The sequence below is a fragment of the Amblyraja radiata genome, chromosome 23 (assembly GCF_010909765.2).
Source record: "Amblyraja radiata isolate CabotCenter1 chromosome 23, sAmbRad1.1.pri, whole genome shotgun sequence".
NCBI classification, from domain to species: domain Eukaryota; kingdom Metazoa; phylum Chordata; class Chondrichthyes; order Rajiformes; family Rajidae; genus Amblyraja; species Amblyraja radiata.
The window spans coordinates 15,308,683-15,335,090 of NC_045978.1; the positions used below are offsets into that span (position 1 = coordinate 15,308,683).

The 26,408-nt window shown below is 41.2% G+C and overlaps 1 long non-coding RNA gene across 1 annotated transcript; it reads left to right on the forward strand.

Annotated features, from left to right (window-relative positions):
• The first annotated feature begins 929 nt into the window (after positions 1-929).
• On the forward strand, positions 930-19,411 carry LOC116986092. The gene is made up of 3 exons (XR_004415407.1): positions 930-964; positions 6,259-6,261; positions 19,401-19,411. It is a non-coding gene; the product is annotated as an uncharacterized LOC116986092 (long non-coding RNA).
• The last annotated feature ends 6,997 nt before the right edge of the window (positions 19,412-26,408 follow it).

Consider the following 26,408-nt stretch of genomic DNA (forward strand, 5'->3'; position numbering starts at 1 on the left):
GGGGAGAGCGGAGGGGACGGAGAGAGGAGGAGGGGAGAGCAGAGAGGTGGGGTTAGGTTAGAGGGGGCAGGGGGAGGGGGGAGATGGGGAGAGGGATGGAGAGGGAGGGAGAGGGGAGTGGGGAGAGAGGGGAGAGGAGAGAGGAGAGGGGAGGGGTTGAGAGGGGGGGGAGGAGGAGGAGGAGCTGGACGGAGCGGGGGGGTGCTGCGAAAAGCAGAGAGAGCCCGGGTAGGGAGAGAGAGCTGTAGTACATGGCCCGACTCTAGTACAAAGCTCTCGGCGGCTCTCGGGAAAGCCGAGCCGAGGCGCGAGCGTAATGCATGTCGCTCTTTGCGACGTAATCACTCGGGTACTCCTTGGCATCTCTCGGGTTGGCCGTCGAAGTGCGAGTTATGCAGGGGGGGGGGGGCACGTAACTTGCAGCTCGTGGATAACAGAGGCCAGCAGGCTGTGCCTTGAAAAATCTGCGTAGCGCGCCGCGAGGAGCAGAGGCATTGTGACATCATCAGCCCATTAGCTTCAGCTTCAGTTAGCATTAGCTTCAAATTGGTGAAGAATTTGAAGAAATAACTGAAGAAATAATGAACCAAATTTTCGGATGAGGCAATTTTCGACATCATGAGGTAAATCTCTACTGGAATATGTAAAAATGTCAGCATTAGCACACCTGGTTTTCGAGAAGATGTGATTCACAAGCAAGCAAATATAATAATGATCAGAGTTTTATAAGTATATAGATGAGAAGCAGAGATAAGGTGGAGAATCAGAGCATTTTTCCCCAATGTGGAAATGTCAAAGACGAGAGGGCATATATTTAATGTGAGAGGGGAAAAGTTTAAAGGAGATGTATGGGGCAGTTATTATGTATGGAGAGTGGAGTGTGCCTGGAATATGCTGCCGGTGGTGGTGGTGTTTTGGGGCTGGTAAGAAGGGGCATTTAAGACACTTTTGGGTAGGCACATGTGTTAAAATTGGCCAAAACAGAGCTATTTGTTTATTTGGTTATTTTCTGTGTAAAGCTACAAGCTGTGAGCCGGTGCCAGAACGTCTAGGTCCCAGATTGAAATATTAGATAAGGTGAGGTGCAGATGTCCTCCCTATTGTTAAAATGTATGAGAACTTTGCAAAGAAGCTCAGAGGTGCTGCAGATGCATTATCAGGTATGGCCGGCTGCAGAAGGGTTGTAAATACTGCTAATAATATTGCAAGGTGTTTGTGTTACTGTTTGATGATTGGCTGAAGTGTGAAGCCTTGTTTCAATAGTTTATACTCCCTGGGAGAATGTTGCATTACTTCTGTCAACTGACTTCTTTCCAGAAGCTTATGTAGAAACATTGTAATGGGGCACTTTACAATTGGGTTGGGGAACTGTCAATAACACTTCAATGTAATCGATATCTGTGATTGGTTTGTAGGGGCTGCCACCCCATTGTAGTTCTGCCCCACAGGGTCCGATGACCTGTAAAAGTGATACCCACTAGGGTCATTGTCGACCTTCTGGAGGGGCGCTTGAGACAGCGTAACCTATTGGAGGTATCTGCTTGCACGAGGCTGAAGGGCTTGGACAAGCAGAGACAAGGTTCGATCCCGCGGTGGTTAGGTATTGTATAGGGAGTTTGTTATTGTTCCATAAAATAAAGTTTAGTAGTCCAGTGCTTGACTCGGTCTTTTACTGAACTAGCCTAAGTGGAGTTTAGCTCCAGGAGCAAAATTACACATGTGTATGCAGGGAATGGAGGGATACGAACCATCTGCAAGCAGTGAAGATTAGTTTGTTGCATAAATTTTGGCTTAAATGTTGTGGGCTGAAGGGCCTGTTCCTGTGCTGTATTCTTCTATGTTCTAAATTCTAAAGTACTGGATGAACAGTTTATCTTCAGCTAAACAGGTTGGTAATCCACCACAGAGCCACAGAAATATGCTTAGGTCTCATGTGCCTCAGGCTCTCTTTCCCATCGCAAGATACCGCACTTATATCAGGAGTCAGCAGGTGGCATTTACATATAGGCCGTCATTCCTTAGCATTTCCACATGATGTCAACTAGCAGACAAGCCAGAGCGACAGGACCACCATGAGTCTTCATTCATGCAAGGCACTGAATCACTGAGAGACACAAGACGCTGGAATATTGGCTAAAAAAAGCAACTGGAGGAACTCAGCGGGTCAACTTCGAATCACTTAGGTGCATCAGAACAGATTAACAACGTGGCTGAAACAATGAAAAGTGATGCATTTAAACACATGCCAGATGAAGTACTTTGAAGTACAATTGCCATGAAGATAACCAGAAACCAATTTGTGTACACTATCAGTTAGAACATACCTAGAAAATTAATTTGAGTCATAAAAAAGGCAAAACGAGTACCGTCCAGGGCACCAGGCCTATCTCCTATATTTGTTTTAGAAATAGACCTCTGGCATTTTTTTACCAGTGACCAGTGTCGATAGGTGAGAGCTCAGTTTAAGGAAGTGTTTGAAAATCAGAATTTTCCAATCATGCAACCTTGATGTTTATGCTCATGCAATGTAACGTGAACAACATCGAGGAGAAAAGCCACAGATGAATCCAAATTCCTTTTCACTTCAGTTCAGTTTAGTTTATTGTCACATGTACCAAGGTACAATGTTGCACACAGTTGCCAGACCTAGATTATTTGCAACCACTCTGGACTGGAGCTTAAATTTCTGATCTGTTAACATCATCCAAATGAACTAAAACCGGTGTTAAAATGAATTTACACCTTCAGCATAAAAATTGACATTTTGTTTTGTAATGTGCGAGAAAAAAAAATCAGATGACTATGACCTTATTTTTGCAACAGAGAAACCCATTGTGAAGAGCAACACAAGTTGATTTACTAATATCCACTGCAACACTTCCTGACCTGAAACATCGCCTGTCCATTTCTTTCCACAGATGCTGCCTGACCCGTTGAGTTCCTCCAGCAGTTTGTTTTTTTAACTGAATTACTGAAGTTCATCAAACCAGATCAGCAACACAGCTGACGCAAACAAAAGTGCCAAATGAAGTAGTTATGATTGGTAGGTTTAGTTTAGTTTAGAGTCGCAGTACGGAAACAGGCCCTTCAGCCCATCGAGTCTGCACCGACCAGCGATCCCCGCACATTAACACTATCCTACACACGAGGGACAATTTACACTTATACCAAGCCAATTTACCTGCATAACTGTACGTCTTTGGAGTGTGTGAGGAACCGAAGATCTCGGGAAAAAACCACGTGGTCACGGGGAAAACGTACAAACTGAATACAGACAGCACCCGTTGTGGGGATCGAACCCGGGTCTCCAGCGCTGTAAGGCAGCAACTCTACCATTATGCCATCGTGCCACCCTAGGTAGGTTGGTAGGTCCGATCTGCTGTAACCGAAACCCATTATAATGAGGGATTACTGTACCATCATTGTGAGCCCCAAAGTTCACACGCACATTCATCCAAATATTAGATCAATCTTGCAAGTCTTAGGCTGGTTCCATACTTGCTGAAGATTCAAATAGAAAAAGAGTTGAACAAACTCAAATGTGGTCAAAATGTTTTGATCAAACCTGCAGAGTTATAGTAAAGTCAAAGTAAATGCACCTTTACCAGGATTACATGGTAACCCTCAGCCAAGTCATGAGGTTAAACAATACCCTGCACATTCATCACCAGAGCTAGGTCTTGCAGTGGCAGACCAATGTGTTCAGTGAATTGAACTGGTCAAACAGAAACATGAATTAAAAAGAACAACAATAACTGCAGTATCAGGCTATCTGAAATGAAAACAGAAATTGCTGGAGACTCTCAGTAGGTTAGGCAGCATCTGTGGAGAGAGAAACAAAAGATTTCACTTTGAAGACCTTTCATTGGAACAAAATTAAGGAAAGTAATGCTATCTAATAATAAACACGCCTCAAGATTTATATTCACATACCAAGCTGTGTGATGTCATAAAGTAATTATGTAAATTACTTCATGGTTGTTGAATGAAGGCGAATATTGTCTATAAAACCAAGATAATGTTTTGATTACAGCTGCCGCAGGGGAGGAAAATCCTCGAATACTTAAAAGTCCTCGATATGCTTCGTGAGCATGGGGTTACACTGAAGAGGAATGTACCTTTCTGCAGAAAGTAGTGCCTTCATTGGGCCAGAAGGTGGACTCAAATTGCCGTAATCGGTCAAAAAACGGTCTAGTCCATTGGTAAGGCTAGAAAACCAGAGAATGTGAACAAACTTTGTTGTTTGCCCCAGCAGTACTAACTTTCCAGCATCATTTTCTTACCTTTTAAAGGGAGAATAAAAATATGTGTCACCTCACTGCATGATCTATTTGATCATTACTGTATCATTGTATACGTTCCTTCCCAACAACCAGCAGACTCTTGAACACTACAAACACCAACTAAACTACGAACTGTCTTGGTTGCACTGTAGACTTCAGGATTTTGGTTTGCACTAATATTGTTTTCTTTGATTTATTGAATTTTCTTTTGTTTACGTGTTAACTATGAGTACTCTGTTTAGACCTTTTATGCCACTGCAAGCACGAATTTCTTTGGTCCCTTTTCAATAGGTTTAACAATAAAACACTCTCGATTCTTGACATGAACGCAGTCAGAAAGGAACTTTGCATAAAGCAGGCACCTTCTACATATCACGTAATTGTAGTTTCAGGACGCATTGGCATGTATTCTGCAGAAATCATAGCATTCCCGTGTACCCACTTCTGTCCTTCTATACATTCAAGGTCTTGGGTGTGGGAGATGATGTGAAAGAAAATCTGATCCTGGCTCCTACACTTTCAGCAGATGGCACGCATTGCAACCATGTATATGGGTGGTGAAAGGTGAGAATATCGAAGGTGGAGGCCAAGATGGCAAGAAACTAGCCAAGTTTGTCCTGGATATTTTTAAATGTTGTGCTGAATGTTTGACAAGTGGAATCTATTGAACATCATGCTTGACATGCTTTGAGGATAGTGGAAAGTTAATAGGTTACATCGCCTGGTGGGGTATCGCCTCAGCGCAGAGGGAGAAGAGAAGGGAAGAGACTGCAGCCCTAAGACTTTTGCCTCCACCACAGTGTGGTGCTTGGAGGGCTCACTGTGGTGGTGTTAATTTGTGTTTATTGTTGTTATTATTGTATGATTGTATGTATGACTGCAGGCACGAAATTTCGTTCAGACCGTAAGGTCTGAATGACAATAAAGGCACTCAATTCAATCAATCATTCAAAAAATCAGTCACCACAGGATACTTGGTCTGGCACCTGTTCTTGTCGCTGGAAAATATATTTTGTGTGTTCTGTTAAGATTCTGGTAAACAGTGCTGATGGAAAGTAATGAAGTAACGCGGAGTGCCCGAACGCCGCCGGCTACGAGAGTCAAGACCATCCCGTCAACGGACGGCTGAGGCCCCCGACCGAGGAAGAACAAAAGGAAGGCCTTGAACAACCAGTATGAATCACTTCACTCACTCATGTCTCCTCGATACCCCGCAGATTAAACTAAACTGCTTGTACATGATCTATACCCATCCATTCCCTGTATATCCATGTGCCTTTCTAATAGCTTCTTAAACATGTTTATCATTTCTGTTACCGTGGTAGCATTTTATCAATTCAGCTTCCATTTTGCACAGTTATTAGCCAAATCAAATATAGTCATCTCTCTTTCCATGTACGCGTTGGCAAGTTCTCTCCCCAGGGCTCAACAGTCCATACAGCTGGGATTACAGATGTAAGTCAGAGATAGGCAGTTCAGTTCAGGCCATAAACCCAAGAAGGAAGCAAAAAACCTCTTTGATGCATTTTAAAAACACAATTCATGAATGTGTATTAAATTAGATTTGTCACAAACATCAGTGTCACAAGGAACAGTACTGCATGACTCAAACTATCCATATATGTGTTTGGCAACAGGAATTCATGCAACCCAATTTTCCGTCAAAATAACCCTTACTTCTGCTCAATTGACACAGGAACTACAAAGAGACCTAGTTAAATAATGAAATCCAAACTATGCTGTTTAAAGTGGGCCAGTCTGGTTGTTAACTCCCCTGACATGTGCCCTGCACAGAGGTCAATTGCATGGCATTTTTGCTTGCGTACCTGGTAGATGTAAACTAAACACACAGAAATGTATAACTTTGTGTCCATTCATTTCGGTCCAGCTATCGCTCTCAGTTTTAAAAACATGCAGGCGATTCAATTAAAACCTAAATTTGCTGGTGTCCTTACACAATAAGTTGTAGGTTCAGATAGTCACAAAAAGCTGGAGTAGCTCAACAGGTCAGAGACAGCATCCCTGCAGAAAAGGAATAGTTGATGTTTCGGATCGAGACCCTTCTTCAGACTGAAGACATGTCTCAACCAGATACCACCAGCCTGATGCCTGTGAAGCTTCATTGTTCTCTTCCCACCAATGCATAAAAATAGTCTTCACTGTTACCATCGATTTCAGGTTATAATATATTGATTATTTGGAAAAAAAAATTTAAAGATTCCTTTGATTCTTCTTACATTGATGGAGAAATTGCCAACAAAATTATGCCTTGCAAATTGGTCTTTATACAGAAAGAAATGCATTTTTTCTTTCCTATTTCGCTTTTTTCATCGGAAGATGCTCGATGTTCCAGCATGACAATATATGTCCATGAAATATGAATCACCTAACGCCTACATGCAAGTTGACTCTTAGATCAACCATTGACAATTCAGAGACAGTAACCTTGATACACAATGGAAAAAATGAACTCATCTTGAAATTAGTTTGAAGACACAAGGAATTGCATATGCAGGTTTACAAAAAAAAAGCACTAGGTGTAGCAATGTTACAACATTTTGAGATTTAAAAAATCAAGTCTGCAATTTATTCCATCAGATAAAGCATGAAAAGAAGTTTAATTTGACACCTAATTCACTTTCATATCTTTCATAAGTTATGTCGGAAATTAGCATCTTGTTCCCTATTGCTTTTCCATTGACTTAACACAAAAGCTGTGATCGAGGACAGTCAAAAGCCCATAACTTTCTTAAAAATTAAGAGAACTGAATGAAATTTTCAATTATTATAGATTGAAGCATTCTGAAACAAATATAAAAAATCTTACTTGGATGACCTGAAATTAAAACATATAATTAGTTGGTTACATAATTGTAATTAATTACAAAATTGACCATTGTGACGGAAATAGTAATAAACAGCCAGACTGACTTGAAAATTCAAAAATGTGATATTCTCAAGATCAGAACTTTAATATTATTGTATTATATGCAGTAAATCCATAGCAGATAGGTAAATAAATTACAATTTCTAGCAATAGACCAAATCTTTATGGAGAAGATCAGTTGCTAGCTGGTACATTGGCATATCATAATCAGTAGCATCATCATACTCCTCAGATTGTAACCAATAAGCAGCTCTGTACACCTTGTTTTTCCTCAACATTTCAATTTTGGCATTGTAAACTACATGTTTTTGCTCTTCAAACCACTCATGACATGCCTTTCTGCCCACTACTTTCCTATTAAGAATCTCCTGTAGATCCCATTTCTTAAGAAAAGGATATATTTTTTAAATAGCTTAAGTATCCAAATAACAAACTAATCTCATTCACACATGAATTCACAATATAACATGATTTTTGAATCTCACTGTAATGAATTTATATGCCAGATGGAAAGAATTTAATGTTTAATTCCCATAAATTAATTTAGAAACATCCACTCAATATAATCAAAATTATTATTATTTTGCACAATACATGGGACTAAAACTGATATTTAGTATAAAAATATTGACTATGGATAGACAATTACACAAAATATAGATGATTTAGATGCTCTTATGACATGATTGTCCAAAAAAAAGAGCATTTAAATCATCTTGCGAGTGGGTTTTTCGGGAACACGATCGATTGGAACGTTGCATTTGCGGTGAATATGAACTCCATATCGGCAGGAAAAACACTGCCGGTTCATATGGGGCCCAAATCACATTTTCGCAACGTAAAATAAGATTAAAGCCATCCCAAGAAGCAAGTTTATATGTAAAACTAGAGTAAGTGGGACCCGTTGGGTCCCAGCATCACACGGGAGGGCTGGTCCCCCAACGCAATATTCAACCTCTCTACCAATTCCAATATTGGTGGCCAGTGGTGGGGGGGAGAGGGAGTTTCTGGAGCGGCAGTATGGGTGTTGTGGGTGGAAGGGACTGAAGAGGGCTAGTATGGACATTGCGGGCCGAATGGATTCTTGGGCTGGCGGCTCAGTCACTCAAGCCTTTTGTGCTGGCAGGTCACTCACTCACAGCTGGTGGGCTGGCAATTGACTCACGGCTATTCCTTGAAATTCCATTTCAAGCAGAGTGCATGGCCACCAAATTCAAGTGCAGTTTCATACCACTTCAAGGTAAGGCCATTAAAGACAGGGTGCAAGGCCATTAAAGACAGCGAGTCGTGACCTCTCCTCCATCTTGCAGAGACTGAGCCACGCCCACACTTCTGGATTTTATAGTCCCTCCCCCATTCCCACCAGAAGGGGCGTGGCCTCATGGTGTGATTGACAGGAGAGAGAATCTTAACATTTTTGAAACACTACTAACTTTTATTTTTCATTGATGGGAAAAATCCTCGGCACCTGCTGATAGCGTTTTTTCTAAAATCAATATAAAGCGCAAACAGGAAGTGGTCAAGATTAGACTTTTAATTATATAGAAGGCAAGGCAACTTTAATTAGGTAAGGCAACTTTAATTAGGCAAGGCAACTTTAATTAGGCAACACAGCTTTAGCATTTAAAAACCAAAGGCAACACAGCTTTAGCATTTCCAAACTATATTTTCATACCACATTAAAGGCATTGACAGATCAGTAAAACCACTCACAATTTGGTAGACATGTGTTCAGTGTTATTCACAGCTCAGACTGAGAGACATGACCCTCTCGCTCCCCCATCTTGCAGAGACTGACTGAGGCATTCAACACTTCTGGGTTTCATATTCCCTCCGGAAGGGGCGTGGCCTTCAGGAGAGAGAATCTCAACATTTTTTTAAACACTAATAACTCTTTTATTTTTAATCGATGGGAAAAATCCTCTTGTCCTGCGCAGCGGAGGGGGGCTCTGAGTAAGGTGGCCAAAAATCACAGCAGTACGTGGCAGCGTTTTTTTTTTAATCAATATAAAGAACAGGAAGTGGTCAAGATCAGATTTTTAGTAATACAGATAAACGACACCCTTTTTTTTTTACCAGTTCTTGCGATCCGTCACGTTGTAGGCGTTGAGAGCATTAGAAGTTGCTTTTTTTTAAATCAAATTATAAAATTGTCTCGCGATTAAAAAAAAAAAAAATCGGGAATGAAAGTCGGATCGATTTTTCTTCAGCAGCTAGCAGCCCGAGCAAATCCCCCTCCAACAGGCAGGAGAAAACGGCATTATAATCCCCCTCCCCCCAAAGGCGCCAAAGTCAAGCACACGGCAAGTGGCAGAACTGCAGCGCCACTGAAGGCAAGTTTTGTAACTTCGCTACTAGGTGCTAAAGTAACAGCAGGTCAGGTGTCTTCTCTGGAGGTCATGAATAGGCAACATTTCAGGTTTGGATCCACCTTTAGACCACCCACATTTTTGTGATTGTCTTTAACACTTCATTATAGTTCATTATAGTGTTTTACCAATTTTCGTCAAATGTATTTTAGTATTATTTGTTGCACTATTGTGGATATATTCTCAAATCTAAAAATCATATTTTTTTAACTTGACAAATGTTCTACAGGACTTCGGTTGGGCCGCATTTGGAGTATTGTGTACAATTCTCATCATCCCCATTACAGTAAAGGTGGAGGCTTTTGAGAGGGTGCAGAGGAGGTTTACCAGAATGTTGCCTGGATTAGGGCAGCACAGTGGCAGAGCAGTAGACTCGCTGCCTCACAGGGCCAGAGACCAGGTTCAATCCTGACTATGGGTGCAGTCTGTACAAAGTTTGTACGTTCTTCCTGTGACCGAGTGTGTTTTCTCCAGAAGCTTTGGTTGCCTACCACATTCCAAAGGCGTGTAGGTTTGTAGGTTAATGGCTTCTATAAATTGCCCCTGGTGTGTAGGACAGGGAGCTGTTGTACTGGTGATCGATGGATGAAGTAGACTCAGTGGCCACGTTGTACGTTGTATCACTAAAACTCTGTAACTAGAGGGTTTCAGCTAAAGAGAGTGGTTGGAGAAACTTTGTTTTTTTTTCTCTGGAACATTGAAAGTTGAGGGAGATTTGATAGAAGTATATAAAATTGTGAGATAGTGTAAAGAGTCCGAATTCTTTTTCCCAGGGTGGAAATGTCCAACACTAGTGGGCATAGCTGTAAGGTTAGAGGGGAAAAGTTTAATGGTGATGTATGGGGCAATTTTATTTTACACAGAGAGTAGTGGGGAACTGGACCACATTGGTGGTAGAGGCAGTTACGACAGTAGCATTGGCTTTTAGATAAGAACGTGGAAGTGCACGGAATAGAGGGATATGGATCATGTACAGGCAAATTAGATCAGTTTAACTTGACATCTTGTTCAGCACAAACATTGTGGGCCAAAGGACCCATTCCTACACTGTACTATTTATTCTATGTTCCATGTTCATTGAAAGCTCGATGACTTAGATCCTACGTAAAACAATTGTCTGTCAAGGGATTTAGACAACACTGCCATAAGCAAATGATACAGTATGTCATAGGAATTATATTTTCAGGGTTTCCATATCATTAGATGGCCAATCGATGGTCAACTATGGGTGAGAGCAAGAGGTACTTGCATCCGCTGGGGAAGATCTCCAAGAGAGATGGGAAGAGGAGTTCCTGTCATTTTCTACACACCAGGTTGCCTGTTTCAGGCATGTCCATGTGGACAATAGCTGCAAAAAAGCAGGAGGACTTGCAATAAAGGCTGCACAAAAATGTTCACTACATAATTATTTTTAGTAGGACACTTCCATTAATTCCTAGTATTGTACAGCATAAGAAAAAGAGAAAGGGAACAGCATTCTATTGCAGTCAACATCACACAGCACCGCAGGTTATAAGCATAGACTCAAAAGAATCAAGTCAAAAGTTTGTTGAATGCTAATGATCAAGTGGATGACAGGTGATATATAGTCGACAATCAATGCAAGGTAATTTTCAGTGGAAATCAGTAATTACCTAACCGAATAAAGCAATTTTAATAACATGGCAAGGGAGGCCTTTTGCTCCTGAACGTTCCATCAAAATTATAGATTTTTTAATAAGTCACTGTTAAACTGAGGAACAAGTAACAGCCTATTGCCTTGTGCTGCGTCACACCCTCAGGATATCTCAAGAGTCATAATTTATTTGACTTGGAAAATGTTAACAGTACTCTGGTGATGTGAGTGTACAGTAACTATCATGCTGCGGTAACCTTTACTTCTGAAGAGCACCGGCCACTAATTGCATTTCATCTCAGATCACTGGGAAGCAGCTCGTTCAACAATGTGGTGGGCCATCGAATGAAGTGGAAGCCCTTAAGATACAATTCCTCTGATATATCCCTTGCTTGGGGCAGGTCTGTCTAAAGTTCTTGACAGAGGGTGGCACAGTCACCTAGCAGTAGAGCTGCTGCCTTACAGCACCAGAGACCCGAGTTTGATCCTGACTATGGGTGCTGTCTGGTCTGCTGCCCTCGTCAACTGCATTGCCCTCGGTCTTCTTGGTTATCTTGTCAAAAGACCCAATCAAATATGGTAATATAAGATTTCCCATGTACCAGCCGAGATAACCGCATCCTAAGCAGTCCTTGTCACTTCAATCCTGTCTCTCGAAAACCCCTCCAATAACTTTCTCACCACTCATATGAACACAGCCACTCTGTGGTTCCAAGGCTTTTTCTTGTTGCCTTTTCCTTAATGGAGGTAAGACATTAGCCACCCTTTCATCTTCTGGCACCTCATCCATGAATTTTGATGATACAAGTATGTTTGCCAGCGGCTCTGCATTTTTCTTTCCTAGCTTCCCGCAATGTCCGAGGATACACTTGACCTGGTCCCAGGTGTTTATCTATCTTACTATTTTTTACGACCTCCAGCACCTCCTCCTCTGTAATGTGACCTCTCTTCATGACATCTCTAATAACTTCCCAGAATCCCCTAGCATCCATGTCAATCTCCACAGTAAATATAATCCTGGCTGACCTGCTCCATGCCAAATCCCTTTCTGTGCCATTTCCATCTAGTTCTCAGTTCCCCAAATCTATCAAAAAATGACCTACCACTTCTTTAAATGCCTCCCCTGATCTAACCTCACAACCCAACAGAGCAGAAAATCCCAGTAATTCACCACCCAGCAAGATACCGCAGAGTTTCAGTTGTTCAAAACAAAACACAAAGGACCCTCTTTTGGCAGAGGGCAGTTAACCTGTGGAACTCATTGCCACAGAGGGCAGTGGAGGCCAAGTCAGTGGATATTTTTAAGGCAGAGACAGACAAATTCTTGATTAGAACGGATGTCAAGGGTGATGGGGTGAAGGCTGGAAAATGGGATTAGGTGGCAGAGATCAGCCATGATTGAATGGTGGAGTAGACTCGATGGGTCGAATGGCCTAATTCTACTCCTATAACTTGTAAACGTGAACTTGTGACGCTAAACTTGCTAACCATGCAATTACTCTAAAGTACTGAGTGTGCTTGCAAATGGTAGGTTATTGAGGTCAAAAGCTGTTGTTCTAATCTTTCTATTCATCACACCAGAACAACACTTAACAAGGCTTCAGCTGGAAATAGTTGTAACATTTTCCAGCTAACCTCTATTGTAATAGTGGTCACTCGGGTTATCTGTTCAAAGAAGGCTAATTAGATTTCATTGAGTCTTGCCAGAGGTCAACATACATATAGAACACGCATTAACTGCAAAGCAATTTCCCATACGTCCTCTGACCTACACTTTACTTTCTGCCATTTACTTTCTTACCATCCACCTGGCCACAACACCAAAATAAAAGCCTCATGTAAAATAAGCATTCCCACCCTGACTTATAAATTAGATCATACCACATTACATATGAAACTTAACTAACCAACTATGTTTCTATGTTTCCATGTGTGCATGTCCTTTATGTCCAACTTAGCAGTGCTTTAACTGACACTAGACACTTATATGAATCCACTGTTGCCAATGCTGTTGTGCTCCCTGCATCCCATTTGGCACCTGTCGACTAGTTGTGCTCTGTAACACCTGCAGAAACACTAGAAACTGAAACAGCAAGAAACTGAGCACCTCAGGTAAATGTGTCTTCTGGTAGAAAGCCCTTCTTCCTCTTAGTTTAGTTTCGTTTATTAATTGCTCACGTACCAAGAAACAATGGAAAGCTTTGTTTTATGCGTTATCCTGTTAAATCCTACCATGAGTATAATCAAGCACTCATGGATTCAAGAGATCTCAAGAGTGGAGTGGTTATAATTGATGATACTAGATCCTCTTCTGGGGATGCACGCAAAGTGTTACTGCACTCCAGTGACATCTTGCATCTATCATGCTTTAAGTCTCTGAAAAAAAATCATGTTTTATCTTGGATTAAGGAGATATACATTTCTTCCTTTCTTTCTGCATGGTCCTGATCGCACTGGGTGCGTGTGTGTGGATACTGACAATGTAGGGGTCAGTCTGGCCCAGCACGATGCTGTGCTTTGCTTTCGTGGCCACCACTGCTCCATGTAACTGCTGCAGACAGAGGCTCAATCTGCTCTTCTGCACTCTGTTATAGAAGTTAGGAGCATATCAAGCCTTCTGCTTGTTCTCCCTCTCTGTTGTACCAATGACCACTAATTGCCATATTCGAGTGAAATTGATTCATGTGAAAAGGTTGACATCACCACGGCCCTTCAGCATCTGGCACACCACTCCCTCTCACACTTAGTAACTTTACAGAGTTTAGGAAGAACCAACAGCTTAAGAATTACAACTATAGCCATTAAAAATGAGTCATCTCCTAACCTGTAAATAGTTGGTTATCTTCTCAATCTTTTACTGAGGGCTTAGATGGCGAGTTGAAGTCCAATGTGACAGCACTGACATCAAAACACCATTACATGCTGATTGACATTATCTTCTTTCTACTCTGACTACTTCAGGTGACATTATCTGTGTACACAGTAATGCCGACACAAACATGACAGCCAGTACAACTCACTGAACAAATATGAGATCATATTGTAATAAACTTGGCACAGCTGGCAACCAAAACCCACACTCTATTAAACCATGTTTTGTTCTGTTATTATATTAAGACACATGGGAATTGCAATAAACTTTGTAGATAAAAGCAGAGAGTATGGGGAAAATTGCTAAACTCAATCTGGGGTACATTGTCCAATTCTGAGTGTTTTTCATTAGAATGTGTGTCAATTCCTGAGAAAGGGCACATTGGTGGAGTTGTTGCCTTACAGGGCCAGACACATGGGATCAATCCTGACTAAGGGTAGGTATGTTACAAAACTTACCTTCAGCGGCGCTGCAGTTCTGTCACTGCCCATGTGCGCGACTTAGGCGCCTTTGAGAGGGGGGCGGGTTTAAAATGCTGCTTATTCCCAGCCTGTTCAAATCGATTTTGTCAGGCTGATTAGCTGCTGAAGAATAATCGTTCCGACATTGGTTTTATTACGGGTTTTTTAAACTGCACTGGATATTTTAATAGCAGGAGTAACTTAAAAATCTACTTCTAAAGCCGTCGACACCAACAACGGGGACGGATTTCACGTATGGGACAGGTAAAGGAAAGCCGTTTATTTTACATATAAACGTGCTTCTTAGGATGCCTTTGATCAAAATTTTACGTTGCTAAAAGGTGACTTAGGACCCATACAAACCGGCAGTATTTTTCCTGCCGATATGGGGTTTATATTCACCGCAACGCAACGTTCCAAACAATCGCGTTCCACAAAATCCCACTCGCAAGATGATTAAAATGGCCATTAATTTACGGGAATTAAACACTAAATTCCTTCCATTTTTTATTTTATTTTTTAAATTTAACCTTTATTTAACCAGGAGAAGTCTCATTGAGATTAAAAATCTCTTTTACAAGAGAGTCCTGGCCAAGACAGGCAGCAGCACAGTTCCACAGTTACAGACAATAATTTAAAAACAACAGAGAACATATAAATAGAGTCACAGTCATAGCATCATCAAACAAAGCATGTACAGACAGAAGAGCCCGCTTCAACATCATTAAGAAGGGATTTAAATCTGTTTATAGAAACCAGCTCCTTAAGTTTCAGTTCATTCTGCAGCTGATTCCATGCGCAGGGAGCAGCATAACTAAATGCCCTTTTCCCCAGTTCAGTACGGACTTTAGGTACAGTTAGTAAGAACAAGTCCTCAGAGCGGAGCTGATAAGTTCCTGTGCTTTTTCGAATTACATACTTCTGCAGGTATGAAGGAAGAACACCGAGGATAGTCTTATAAATAAGGATATGCCAATGATGGAGTCTGCGGGTGGACAGGGCAAACCATCCAACTTGAGCATACAAAGTACAGTGGTGCGTGAGGGTTTTAAAATTTGTAACAAATCTCAGTGCTCCGTGGTAGACCGTGTCCAAAGACTGTAGGCATTTTGAAGATGCATTCATATATAAAACATCACCATAGTCCAACACAGACATAAATGTTGCAGCAACAAGTCTTTTTTTGGCTTCAAAAGAAAAACAAGATTTGTTTCTAAAGTAAAAACCTAATTTTATCTTTAGTTTTTTCACAAGTTGCTGGATATGAGGTTTAAAAGAGAGAGAATCGTCAATTATAATTCCCAGATATTTATATTGAGACACAGATTCAACCACAGAGCCCTGCAAAGTGGTGATAGGAGGGAGGTCCGAGGGCTTTGATTTAGCTTTAGTGAACAGCATGAGCTTTGTCTTGTCAGCATTTAAAACATGTTACGTTGCACAGTGTTAAAAGCAGTTTGGAGCTGCCAGAGAGCCTGATTTGGGGTAGACGCAGAGCAATATATCACTGTGTCGTCAGCATAAAAGTGAAAATTTGCGTTCGGAGCTTTATGATCTAGACTATTAATATAAATAGTAAATAATAAAGGTCCTAGAACCGATCCCTGTGGCACACCCTTGGATACATTAAGACAGCTAGAAGTAATACCTTCTGCTCGCACACACTGGGATCTGCCTGATAGATAGTTTTTAAACCAACAGACAGCTTGATCAGACAAACCGATGCTGCATAGTCTTTGTAACAATAAGGCATGATCTACAGTATCGAAAGCCTTTGATAGGTCAACGAAAAGGGCTGCACAGTGTTGCTTATTGTCTAAAAATTCAATAAAATCATTTACTACTTTTAAAGCAGCTGTTGACGTACTATATTTTTTCCTAAAACCAGATTGAAATTCAGATAAAATACTTTTAGTTGATAAAAAGTCCTTCAGTTGTTGGTTTACAATGGATTCCAGCACCTTAATTAAAACAGACAGTTTGGAGATGGGCCTATAGTTGTTTAGCACAGTGGGGTCCCCCCCCCCCTTTTAACAGTGGGAGAACAAAGGCAGATTTCCAAATAAGGGGAATTTCGTTTATCTCCAGGGATAGATTAAAAAGATAAGTCAGAGGCAATGCAATAAAATCAGCGGCTAACTTTAGGAAGTAAGGCTCAAGGTTGTCTGGACCTGACGATTTTTTTGTGTCTAAACATCTCAGGGCCTTATGCACCTCTGAAAGTGTAACAGCGTCAAAAGTAAAGGCTTGTCCCTCAAAAAAACAACTACTATCAGAGCAAGCAGAGGAAGCAGAGGAGCCTTGAGCTGTGTTTTGAGAGTTGAAAAGTGAACCAGAGGCAATGAAATGCTCATTAAAACAACCAAGCATGTCAGCCTTTTCATAAATTTGGGTAGAGTCTTTGACAATGCATGGAGGTAGCTCAATAACATTTTTATTTCCAGTTATTGATTTAATGGTTTTCCAGAATTTCAACGGATTGTTTAGGTTATTTGAAGTTTCAGTAAGGAAATGATCAGCTTTGGCTTTTCTAATTGCAACTGTGCTTGCATTTCGCAGCTGCCTAAAGAGCAACAAGTCTGATCCAAGACCAGTACTCCTGGCTTTAGACCATGCCACATTGCGCTCATGGAGTAAAATGGATAACTCTGACGTGAACCATGCATTATCCCTGCCCCTTATTCTATACTTCCTAAAAGGAGCGTGCTTGTTAACAATTTCAATAAAACCATCATAAAAGAATTTCCAGGCATTGTCAACATCAGGAATTACATTAATTTTCTCCCAGCCAAAGAGAAACAGGTCATGAAAAAATGCTTGCTCCACAAAATGTTTCATATCCCGCTTTATGATGATACGCGGTTTGGTTTTAGGAACTTTTGTATTTCTTACTGTTGCAATGACACAGTGGTCACTGATGTCATTTACAAAAACAGAAGCAGCAGAATATTTATGAGGAACATTAGTTAAGATAAGATCAATTAACGAAGATTTTTCCGGACATTTCAGATTAGATTATTGATTGATTATACCTTTAATAATCCTTTACAGGAAATTACAGTGCCACGACAGCTTCAAGACAGACATAACACCACACATTTCCTCAAATGGCTTCCATACTTAACAAGTTAAAATACAAGTTAAAATACAAGTTAAAATACAATTAATTTAAAAAAAAGTGCAGTTATTTATGCGCATTATATAACCTTATAGCAGCTGGTAAACAGGACTTCCTATGTCTCTCAGTTTTGCACATTGGTGCAATCAGCCTCTGACTGAAGATGCTGCTCTTGATCACCTTCAGGGCATGGAGTGGGTGAGTGGGGTTGGTCATTATAGAACCTAGTTTGTTCAGAGTTCTGGCCTCTGCCACCTGCTGGACCGTTCGTTGCTCAGCCCCGACCACTGAGCCGGCCTTCCTGATTAGCTTGTCCAGTCTGTTTTTATCCGCTATACGGGCGCCATCTCCCCAACAGGCCACAGCAAAAAACAGAGCACTGGCCACCACTGAATGGTAGACACTGCACAGTAGGGGTTGGCAGATGTTAAATGCCCTCAGCCTCCTTAAAAAATACAGTCGGCTTTGTCCCTTCCTGTACACCGCCTCCATATGACACTTCCAGTTCAGCTCACTGTCAAGCTGCACCCCAAGGTCTAGTTAGGTCTAGACATTAGGTCTAGTAGGACTGTCAACAATCTGAAATAAATTAAACGAATCACAAAATGCTTTAAAATCATCTGATGCTGGTAGCAGCCAGTTCCAGTTTAGGTCACCAATAAGGACAATTTCATTAAAGTTCAACCCGGATAAAAGCTCCATTAAAGATGCTAAGGTGCAGCTGATAGCTGAAGGTGGCCTATAGCAAATGTGTGTGAGTGATTGGTGGTGGTCGGAGGGGCCGTAGGCGCAGATTGGCAGCCACGCTTCCATCAGTCTGCCCCAGGGCAGCTGTGGCTACAGAAGTAGCTTACCACCACCGAGTGTGACTGAGGAGTGAATGAATAATGCGATGTAAAGCGCCTTGAGTATTAGAAAGGCGCTATATAAATCCCATCCATTATTATTATTATTATTATAGCAACCGACGACAGTGATGTGGAGAGTTTTTGAAATTTCCATGTCAAGAGCCAGAAGTTCAAATTGCTTACTCACTGATGTAGAGAGACGGATCTTCACATGAAACTTAGATTTGACATAGACTGCGACCCCTCCGCCCTTCTTGGTTCGGTCAGTCCTATACACATTGTAGCCGTCAATGTTGATATCCTTGTTTAAAACTGCTTTGTTGAGCCAAGTTTCAGATATGACAATAACATCAGCATCAGTTGAATGAGCCCAGATACGAATCATATCCATTTTAGCAATCATACTGCGTACATTCAAATGGATGAAACCAAGTCCAGACCTTGATTCAAATTCAGCAGGGGTGTTAAAATTAACAGCAGACTCAGCAGAGCCTGGGCCTGGGTTAGGTTGAACATTCCCTGAAATCAGCAGCAACAGAGCAATTATACACCTATAATCAGACCTTATAGATTTGCTTGAATTATCTTTTTTAATCTTTACAAATATAAAAAAGTCACGAAGGCAACTTGAAGGAATAATAAAGTTGTCTTGTAAGGCCATCAAGCTGACCAGACGGGCCAAGTCCATAGATGCGGTGGGCAGAAGAGTCATAGGTGACAAACTAATGCCCAGCGGACTGCCAGAAGCGCACGTCCCCCGGCATGGTAAAACCGGTGTAGAGTTGACTGGACAGGAGTTTTCAGTCCCGTGGGGGCTTCCCCCGGTGCCGCTCCAAATTAATAGGAAAAGAGCAGCCACGAGCAGCGACATTGTACGTTAAGATCCTGAAAATCGAGGAGAAAAGCATCCAGACTATTTCGCCTCAACCAACGACGCCACACATTAGTGCAGGGAGAGTCCTATAAGAAATCCGTTCCGTGGTTTCCCGACGGAATGATAATTCGAATGATAATGCTCGCAGATGACTTACAGAAAAATCACTCAGTCACTCAGTCATATTTGCAAAACAAACAGACACAGTTAGACAGGAGGAGACGTGTGCTGCCATCTTGGATTTTTGCCACAGAAGATGTCGAGATGGTGCAGGTTTGGAATTCCTCCCACACCACACGAAAGCCAGACCGGCCCGGTCAGCACCGGCGAGGCAGTAAGGGAGGGGGGGGGGCTGTTCTGGACGCAGGTGTCAAAGTCCAGAAAGATTTTCTCCCCCCTTTTGGTGCGCTAGTTTCATGGCAGGTTGCCAGCCACAGTTGTGGGAGCTCAGCAGTTAGTTGATAAGACTGCTCGCAGTCCCAAAACAAGCAGAAACTTTTAAAATAAATCTCTGCAGCATCGCAGCGATACTCCAAGATGTTTAAAGGTTCCGCTGTTCCTCCTCCGAAGTCCAAAAAATATGTTTAAATTCACTCACTTTTGTGTCTGGACGGGAGCTCCGCAACACCACACCTCTCTGCTGCCCCACCTCTCTGTTATTGTCTATAAATTCATGACAATGAGATTTAAAAATCATGTTATATTGTGAATTCTTGTGTGAATGTTATTTGGACACAGGCTATTTAAAAATGTTAACCTTTTCTTAAGAAATTGATATATGTTTAGATCTAGTAATTGAATTTTGTAATTAGCTACAATTAGGTAATTAACTAATTATATGCTTTAATTTCAGGTCATCCAAGTAAGATTGTTTCGTATTCGTTTCAGAATGCTTCAATCTATAATAACTGAAAATTTCAATCTCTTAATTTTTAAGAAAGTTATGGGCTTTTGACCGTCCTTGATCACAGCTTTTGAGTTAAGTCAATGGAAAAGCAATAGGGAACAAGATGCTAATTTCCGAGTATGAAAATGGCCATAACTTTTTTAATACTGAAGATATGAAAGGGAATTAGGTGTCAAATTAAACTTATTTTTATGCTTTATCTGATGGGATAAATTGCAGACTTGATTTTTTAAATCTCAAAATTTTGTAACATTGCTACTAAGGGTGCTGTCCATACGGAGTTCATATGTTCTCCCTGTGACCATGTGGGTTTCCTGCGTGTGCACCAGTTTCCTCCAACATCCTAAAGACGTGAAGGGTTGTAGGTTAATTGTCTTATATAAAATTGTCCCGAGTGTGCAAGATAGAAGTAATTTATGGATGATCATTGGTTAGCATGGAGTCGGTGAGCCGAAGGGCCTGTTTCCAGGCTGTATCTTTAAAGGAGGCAACCTAAGCTTCCCATTGCCTGCCATTTAAATTCTCCATTACATTCCCATTCTGGCCTATTGTCTCGTGGCCTCCTGCACTATTAACATGATGCCTACTGCAAGTTTGAGGTAGGGCACCTCATCTTCTGCCTGGGCATGTTGCAGCTTTCTAAAGCTAATATTGTATTCTATACCTTCAGCGATCTTGACTTTTTCTGCATCAGTCATTCATTTGTGATATTGAATCAGTTTGTTAGCTTGTTTTTCCAATTTCTTTTCTTTGCCCTCTTGGTGTGGAGGACCTGCCGGACAAGTGCCACTGCTCTGCATTTCATAACTGCTACATTGTTTTATCTAACTTATTTTGTCTATGTTCTCACTCATTGTCTTTCCGCTGACTGATTAGCACGTAACAAAAGCTTTTCACTGCATCTTAGTACATGTGACAATAAACTAAAAACAAACTCAAACTCTTTAAGACACTGGAAAACAATAAGGGTAAAAAAGGAACTGCAGATGCTAGTTTACAAAAGAAGACACAGAGTATTTGATTAGCTCAGCATGTCGGCAGCATCTTAGGTGTGAACATGGTTGGTGACGTTTTGGGTCAGGACCCTTCTTCAGACTGAGAACTTCAGAACTATCAGTCTGAAGAAAGATCCCCGACTCTAAATGTCACCCTTCCATGTTTTGTGATGCTGCCTGACCCGCGGAGCTACTCAGGCAATGTGTCTTCTTCACTGACAATAAGGGTAGCTTATTAAATAAAAAGAAGGAAAGTTGGCAGAAACAGGCCAACACTTTTTTTTAACTGTGGCTTTTTTCCAAAGATGAACAGCTTTGAACAAGTTCCACACTAAAAAAAAGCTGCAATAGTGAGCATTTATTCACATGATACAATCCCTACAGTTGTGCAGCCATTAAAGAGCAAAGCTTGTTCACGATCTGTATAACATAAGATGCATACAAAATGATTTCTATTCCATCATCCTGTGATGTTATTTATATATTTTTTAAATAACAGATTCTCTATGTAATTGAAAAGAGTCTTGTGTATGCCCACTATTGGGTATTGTAGAGGTTGGTGGGAGCTGGTAAAGGTTTAGTAGCTGCCAATATCAAATAATATTCAAACAACTGAACAAATAGTTTACACTGAGCCTTTCCTCGCAACCTACCTTTCTTATGCTTGGACAGAAAGTGTGTGGGTGTTGGTGTTGTAAAGCATTAGTCATCACACCTTCACACTGTCCAAGCAGATGTATATGTTTCCTTTTCTCATTTTGAGCTGCACAAAGGGATGTCAGCCTCTATCTTAAACTATTAATTGAAGTAGAAATTGAAATCCCATTACTACTCCCACACTTCTATTTTGATTGAAGAAACTGACCTTGCTGTTTGAAATGTCACAAATCAAGAACTACAGAGTCAATCATTATTTCAACAGGATGGTAAAATACTTTATTCTCACTGCCTCAGTGGCCATATCCGGTACCATTCCTGTGGGTTTCATAACTATGAACAAGTCAATAACAAACTGATTAAATGTAGTCTATGATACGTTTTTTTAATCCAATTTATTTTCTTAAAATGTGTTGTTCATATCCTGTGGAACACCAGTCCCAACGAGTATAGTGTGGCAAACAAATAAGTAAATGTGAGGCCCATATATTGGAGGAAAATTTAAATGAAAATAGATTTCAGCTGAGAAATATTGACATATAGCAGCCTTTCTTTTCAATGACATTCATCTGAAAATCAGAGCATGCATTTATTTCCAGGTACAAGCACAGTCCTCTGGAGATTCAGCCAACACAATTCATCCCTGTGGACCTTAACACAATTTCCATTTCAATCACACAAAATCATAAGAGGAATAAACCGGGTAGATGCGCAGAATCTCTCCCCCAGAGTGGGAGAATCGAGGACCAGAGAACATAGGTTCAAGGTTAAGGGGAGAAGGTTTAATAGGAATCTGAGGGGTAACTTTATCACACAAAGGGTGGTGGGTGTATGGAACAAGCTGCCAGAGGAGGTAGTTGAGGCTGGGACTATCCCAACGTTTAAGAAACGGATAGACAGGTACATGGATAGGACAGGTTTGGAGGGATATGGACCAAACACAGGCAGGTGAGACTAGTGTAGCTGGGACATGTTGGCTGGTGTGGGCAAGTTGGGCCGAAGGGCCTGGTTTCATACTGTATCACTCTATGACTATGACACAAGGTTAGGCATTATTCCCCATAAACTGTAACCTTCCAAGGTCCTTTCCCCAGGAAATCTGGATAAATTGTTCCAAAAAGCATCTGCCTCTGGACAGTCGGAACAATTATGCTTCAGCTGAACTGCTGTCTCAGTAGCCAAGCATGTCCCAGTGCAGTGCTGGGAATGGACTCAGGAGCGTATTCTCCTTCAATTTTATCCACTCAATTTGACTATTATCCTTAGGCTTGTCACCCAATCAGACACCCCCATCCTGACCCCAGCACCACTTCCATGTGAAAAGCTGAGGTCTCAACTTTGCACATGCTAGCCCCGCTATACCCCAACATATCCCCACATCCTCTCATTTTCCCTCCTTCCTCAAGGCTCCAGTATACAGTCACACTAGTTTCCCTGCATCCATTCCAATCCACCAACTCTCACCCCCATTCTGCCCCAGATACCCAGGCTCCAATCTCAGCACACAACTCACAAAACTCCACCTCGTTGTCTCCGTTCTGTTTCCTTTCCCCCAAGCCCAGGTGACCACTCAAATCTGCAGGGGACAGTCTGCATTGTGGGAAGAGTAGTGTGCAATTCACTGAGTCCCAAGAGCAAAATGTTTCAGTGGACACACAGCAAAGACTATCGCTGTCAGACAGTGCAACAACCTTCCAATCCTACTAGTTTGTACACCTTAAAGCAATTAACAAATTATTGCTGTTTGGGATTCTATCAGACAAATCATATTTACAGGGCCAAAGGGAAAATAGATAAAACTCAAAAAATGCTCAATAAAATGTGAATAAACAGTAAAATGCAGAATTAATTGAGGTGCTGAACACTAAAGAGCCTATTGTGCAACTAAACAAGGGTTTAAACTATTAGAATAATGTAATCACTAAATACCTTTCACATACTCTTCCCTGAGATGCTGCCACATACTGTTAACACTATCAGTTATCCCATTATCGTATTTTAATTTTTTAGAAATACTTTGATTACATTACAATCTTGCAACCATCTTCTGCTTTGCGTCATTGTTGTTTCATTACTGATGTATACTGTTTACTGTGAGCTTATGTGAACTAGGAATTTCATTGTACCCCAGTTAACATGACAAGCGAATCTGAAACCGGGTAATATAACGACACACAAATAAGAAACTTTCATTGTGGTAGGTATCTGGTATTAGATGCATGTTCATAAATCCTTTCAGTATGTAGAAAGAAGAAACTGCAGATGCAGGTTTACCAAAGAAAGACTCAAAATGCTGGAGTAACTCAGCAGGTCAGGTAGCATCCCTGGAGAACATGGATAGATAACATTTTGGGTCAGGGCCTTTCTACAGAAGAAAGGTCCTGACTGGTGTGTCTGAAGGCAAGGACAACATTTTCCATATAAGAGGTAGATCTTCCAGAGCAGAAATGAAGAGGTTTCTTCACATAGAGAGTAGTGAACATTTGAAGCCTGCTTTGGATATATGAATGCGCAAAGTATAAGGAATAAAGTGGATGAGCTTGAGGCTCAGTTAGAAACTGGCAAGTATGATGTTGTGGGAATTTACTGAGACATGGCTGCAAGAGGGCCAGGGCTGGGAACTGAATATTCAAGGGTACACCTCATCGAAAAGACAGACAGAGGGGGTGGGGTTGCCCTGTTGGTGAGGAATGAAATTCAGTCCCTTGCAAGGGATGACATTGAAACATGAGATGTGGAGTCAGTATGGATAGAACTAAGGGTAAAAAGACCATAATGGGACTAATCTACAGGCCCCCAAACAGTAGCCTGGACATAGGGCGCAAGTTGAATCAGGAGTTAAAATTGGCATGTAGCAAAAGTAATGCTGTGGTTGTTATGGGAGATTTCAACATGCAGGTAGACTGGGAAAATCAGGTTGGTACTGGACCCCAAGAAAGGGACTTTGTAGATGGCCTTCTTGATGGATTCTTAGAACAGCTTGTATTGGAGCCTACCAGGGAGAAGGCAATTCTGGATTTAGTGTTATGTAATGAACCGGATTTGATAAAGGACCTCGAGGTTAATGAGCCATTAGGGGGCAGTGACCATAACACGGTCAGGTTTAATAGTAAGATTAAAAGAGAACTTACCAGTTCGAAGTTTGATCATTATTTTATGAGGAGTAACGTTGAGGGATTACGTGAAGAACCTGCCAGGGCGCATGCGTGTCATTCTTCAAAGCAGCAGTGTGAAATCACAGATAACAGTAATGACTGAACATAGTAAGATTAGAGAAGAGGTTACCAGTTGAACTTTATGATCAACGGTGGGAGCGGAGGGCACGTAATCCCTCAACGTTACTCCTCATAAAATAATGATCAAACTTCGAACTGGTAAGTTCTCGTTTAATCTTACTATTTTACTTCGGAGTCACGTGAGTGACTACGTGAAGATTTCAAAGCACTGTGATTTCATGCCGTGGAAACGAGTCCATGCATCACATCTGCCTTAATTGGCTAAGGGAGGAATTGTGTTAACATGTTTAAACATGAATCCGATATTGAAAACCCATGATAAATTTATTAACAACAAATTATAGCCCCTATTTTATGGGGTGAAATCATATTACAGAACTTAAAATTGATTCTGCAAAAGTTCCAGGTTTAACTACTGGTTTATGGTAGAATTGTTGGAACGTTTTTTCCCTTGACCATCCTGCTGTCTCCAGGATTTGGTCCATCGGTACGTCCAACTCCATAGCTGCCGATGTAGCTGCAGCCCTGGTGGAATGAGATTTGAATATGTTAGTATCCACCCCAGCTGTTGTTAAAACCTGTTTCAGCCATCTGGAAATAGTTTGAACCAACACTTTTTTGTGGGGTTGCTTGTGGCTGATTAGTAGTGCCATCTCATTGTCTCTGATGTTTTTGGTGTTCTCCATATATAACAATAAATGTCTTATTATACAGAGACGATCATCTATAGGGTAGGCCCTAAATTCTATTTTGAGGCCTGATGATCCCGGTCTGTTCTGTTTGACTAATTCGTGAATATGAAAAGTTATATTTCTTGTTTAAGAAGTCATATTGTCCAGCCTTAACTTATGTAAAGACTGTACCCTTTGTGCTGTGACCAAAGCCATCAGCATGACTGTTTTATGAGTCAGCTTTTGCAGAGATAGAGCTGTTGCTGGAGACCAGTTCCTTAGCAACGTTAGGACAATACTCACATCCCATATTTGAGAGTACCTGGTTCTTGGGGGATTGATATTAAAAATTCCCCTCATAAGTTTGGTTACCAGGGGGTGAGTCCCAACAGAATGACGCTGTGATCCTCGCCATAGATATGCTGAAAGGGCACTTCTGGCGCAGTTAATGGCACTGTAACTAATCCCCTCATCATAATGGAGGCCTGCCAGGAATTCCAGAACAGACGTTATGTTCATCGAGCTGTAAGTGATGTTGTTTCTGTGACAATATATGTCCCATTTCCTGATGTATACCAGATATTGTTTTTTGGTGGACTGCCTGTGAGCCGCTGA